Here is a 3,684-nt window from a genome sequence, read left to right as displayed (position 1 = left end):
AATGGGCCCGCAGCCAGTTAAAGGGACCATGCACGGAAAAAAGTAAGAGGGAACATTATTCAGGGCATAGGATACTTAGTAAACCCATCAGTCTCAGAATAAGGGGCCAGCCATTTAAAACTGAGATGAGGAGGAATTTCTTCTCTCAAGAGGATTGTAAATCTGTGGAATTCTCTGCCCCTGAGAGCTGTGGAGGCTGGGTCATTGAATATATTTAAGGCGGAGATGGGCAGATTTTTGAGAAATAATGGAATAAAGGGTTATGGGGAGCGGGCAGGGAAGTGAAGCTGAGTCCACGGCCAGATCAGCCATGATCTTATTAAATGGCGGAGCAGGCTCGAGGGGCCAGGTAGTCTACTTCTGTTTCTATTTCTTATGTTCTTATGTTCTTAAAAGCTTGTAAAATTAGGGCTTTTGGTTCATGGGTGACCTCGTAATGGTCTCAAAATTTTGAAGGTTTATATGAGCTAAGTAGTGATAAGATTATTTGCACTGGTCAATGAGGTGTCAGAGCGCAAAAAGAATCAATGGTTCGAAGTTAAAAACCATTCTTTACACATAAGGTGGTTAAAATGTGAAATTCTCTGCTACAAACCATTGTTAAATCACTTATTTTCAAACAGAATAGATAGTTGCTTGAAAAAGAGGAATATTAAACAGTATAGGGAGTAGCAAGTGGGATTCGACAAGTAAATGAGGTCATCCAAAACTCAGCTGTACGTGTCCTTACATGTACCAAGTCCTGTTCACCCATCACCCCTGTGCTCACTGACCTACACTGGCTTCCGGTTAAGCAACACCTCTATTTAAACATTCTCATTCTTATTTTCAAATCCCTCCATGGCCTTGCCCCTCCCTATCTCTGAAATTTCCTTCAGCCCCACAACTCCACCCTCCCCGAGATATATGCACTCCTCTAGTTCTTGAGCATCCCTGATTATAATCGCTCAACCATCGGTGGCTGTGCTTTCCGTTGCCTAGGCCCCAAGCTCTGGAATTCCCTGCCTACTCCTCTACGCCTCTCTACCTTTCTTTCCTCCTTTAAGACACTCCTTAAAACCTACCTCTTTGACCAAGTTTTATCTGCCCAAATTTCTCCTCATGTGGCTCGGTGTCACGTGTTTTCATCTTATAACACTCCTGTGAAGCGCCTTGGGACGTTTTACTTCGTTAAAGGTGCTATATAAATCCAAGTTCTTGTTGTAATGAACTGCATGGTCTGTTCCTACATACTGTAACATTTTATGATTCTGAAATTTACAATCAACATCTTCTAAAGCTTCCACTCAAGGATTTAGGTCCATCTTGATTTCAGATCAGTGACTGGGTGGGGGGGGGGGGGGGCTTTGTATGAAAAGATTCAGAGTATGGGGAAATGATACGCTAACTTAGAACTGCTGGGGCTGCAGGCTTTAAGAGTAAAAGCCTCAAACTCAGAATTCTTCCAACGGTTTAAAAATGCAAGCAGCTAGAAGCAGGCATGAAGGTATCGACAACCCATCCGTAATTCATTCTCAAACTCCAGCCTTCTCCCGCTCCCAGTTTGGTACCTTCCCGTCACGCTCATTTCCAAACTTGGCCGGGTCCAGCAGAGAGCAGCTGGAGGTGCCAAGGCACCAGCGCTGTTCGAGGAAGAGGACAGAACTGCAGCGCTCTTTAAATCAGGGCAAGTAAGCGAGTGGACCGAGGGAGGCGCATCGAGAGGAGGAGTCTTACAGCCGGAATGGACCCACCCCACCCTGCTCTTCTCAAACATCCGAAGATTTAGTCCAAACTACTCTCAGCACATTTGGCCCAGCTCGTATCAATCTCCAACTAACCCATCGAATCTTTCTCTCATCGCTCAGCCACACCCACTCAAATCTCTTGGGACATTTTTAGTTCCTTGGGGGGGAAAACATTGCGATTTTTTTTCCACTTTAGCTTGTAGTCAACACTTGCATGGCAAATAAAAAGCCCCAACTCTCCGCCACATCCTGCAGCTTTAGAAATGATCATGGCACAAAGCGATAGCACTTTATGTGAGTTAGGGGAACCCAATCTGCACCGATTGTATCTATTACAGTCTGCACCCAGTGAGTGTCTGCACCGATTGTAGTCTATTACAATCTGCACCGAGTGCGAGTGTGCACCGATTGTAGTCTATTACAGTCTGCACCCAGTGTCTGCACCGATTGTAGTCTATTACAGTCTGCACCCAGTGTCTGCACCGATTGTAGTCTATTACAGTCTGCACCCAGTGTCTGCACCGATTGTAGTCTATTACAGTCTGCACCCAGTGTCTGCACCGATTGTAGTCTATTACAGTCTGCACCCAGTGTCTGCACCGATTGCAGTCTATTACAGTTTACACAGTGTTAGTGTCCGCACCGATTGTAATCTATTACAGTCCGCACCGAGCTACAAATCTGCTGGTTGTAATCTATCTATCGCCTTTCTTATTCGTAATCCGCCTCCATTAAGCAGTGAACTTGAAAGCACTACTTTGCAAGCGACCAGTGCCCCTCCCAGAACAACTCGAGAAAGTTTCCCATATCTCTTAAAGCACACACAAAATGGAGATTGCAGTCAATCACACCTATCGCTCCAAGTACAACGGGAGCGGAGCATCAGACATTTCATACTCAAACATTTCACAATTGCAACCAAAAGAGCACGGGGGCCATTTTCCAACCGACTCATTGTCTGCTTTTAAAGTCAGTCTGGAATTTGCACCAAGTGCAATGTTCTCCAAAACAAGGGAGCACTGGTGACTCCTTCCCCCAACTGAAATCGTTCATTTATCAAAAGTAGACCCAGCCCCTTCCCCAGCCATTGCAGAATCCAATGTATTTTTAAATGTAATCCATCCCACTTGGGAAAGTAAGAGCTGTCAGGAAATTGAGTGAAACTGACACAATCCGTTCGACAGGGGGAAACACAAAGCAATCAGCATCAGTAAAACAAACTAACGGTGGAAGTGTAGTCCTTACCAAGTGGGGTACGGGGTCAGGATCCGGTTTCAGAAGTTATATCAAGTGCAGATGCTGAATTCTGGACTCCGACTGTTCGGGTTCGCCTTCACTCGGGCTTTTTTATCAAAAGGGAGTGGAAACCACAACTGCAATCCTATTGGCCAATGTTCAGCTAATGGCTTTATTTCAATATGCTAATTCTCAGCTTGCCAGCTCTTTGATCCAGCTCTTCCATCCCTCAAAGAATGAAAACAGGGCAAAAAAATAAAGCAAATAAAAACCATTTTAATGCTACTACTAATCTAATTTTCCTCCAACAAATTGTCACATGGGGGCTTCATTATGCAGGGTGGGGGAAGGGATGTTGGTCATGATTCAAGTAACATTCAAACTACAGCAACAACTTGCATTGATTTAACACTTTTAAAGCTGAAGAAAATGTCCTGTGGTGCTTTGTAGAAAGAAAAACTTGCATTTATATAGCATCTTTCACGATCACCAGACATGGCAAAGTGCTTTACAAGTAATGACGTCCTTTTGGAGTGTAGTCACTGTTGTAATGTGGGAAATGCAGCAGCCAATTTGTGCACAGCAAGCTCCCACAAATAGCAATGTGATCAGGACCAGATAATCTGTTCCAGGCGTGAAGTAAAGAAATGGGCACCCAGCCAAGGAAAGAGAGATTAGGAGGAGCCACAAAAATCTTGGGTTTTAAAGAGGGTCTTAAAAG

At 44.5% G+C, this 3,684-nt stretch overlaps 1 protein-coding gene across 1 annotated transcript in view; it reads right to left on the bottom strand.

Moving 5' to 3' along the window:
• LOC139268451 (scinderin-like) overlaps positions 1 to 3,083 on the bottom strand; it is a 51,535-nt gene extending 48,452 nt beyond the window's left edge. Inside the window, exon 1 of the mRNA XM_070886609.1 lies at positions 2,973 to 3,083. The gene's annotated coding sequence lies outside the window, so the exon portion shown is untranslated. The remainder of the gene's footprint in view (positions 1 to 2,972) is intronic.
• Positions 3,084 to 3,684: the final 601 nt, after the last annotated feature.

The sequence above is a fragment of the Pristiophorus japonicus genome, chromosome 8, assembly GCF_044704955.1.
Source record: "Pristiophorus japonicus isolate sPriJap1 chromosome 8, sPriJap1.hap1, whole genome shotgun sequence".
Lineage (NCBI taxonomy): Eukaryota > Metazoa > Chordata > Chondrichthyes > Pristiophoridae > Pristiophorus > Pristiophorus japonicus.
Note: the sequence above shows the minus strand (reverse complement) of the source record. Positions and strands in the feature narration are given on the sequence as shown.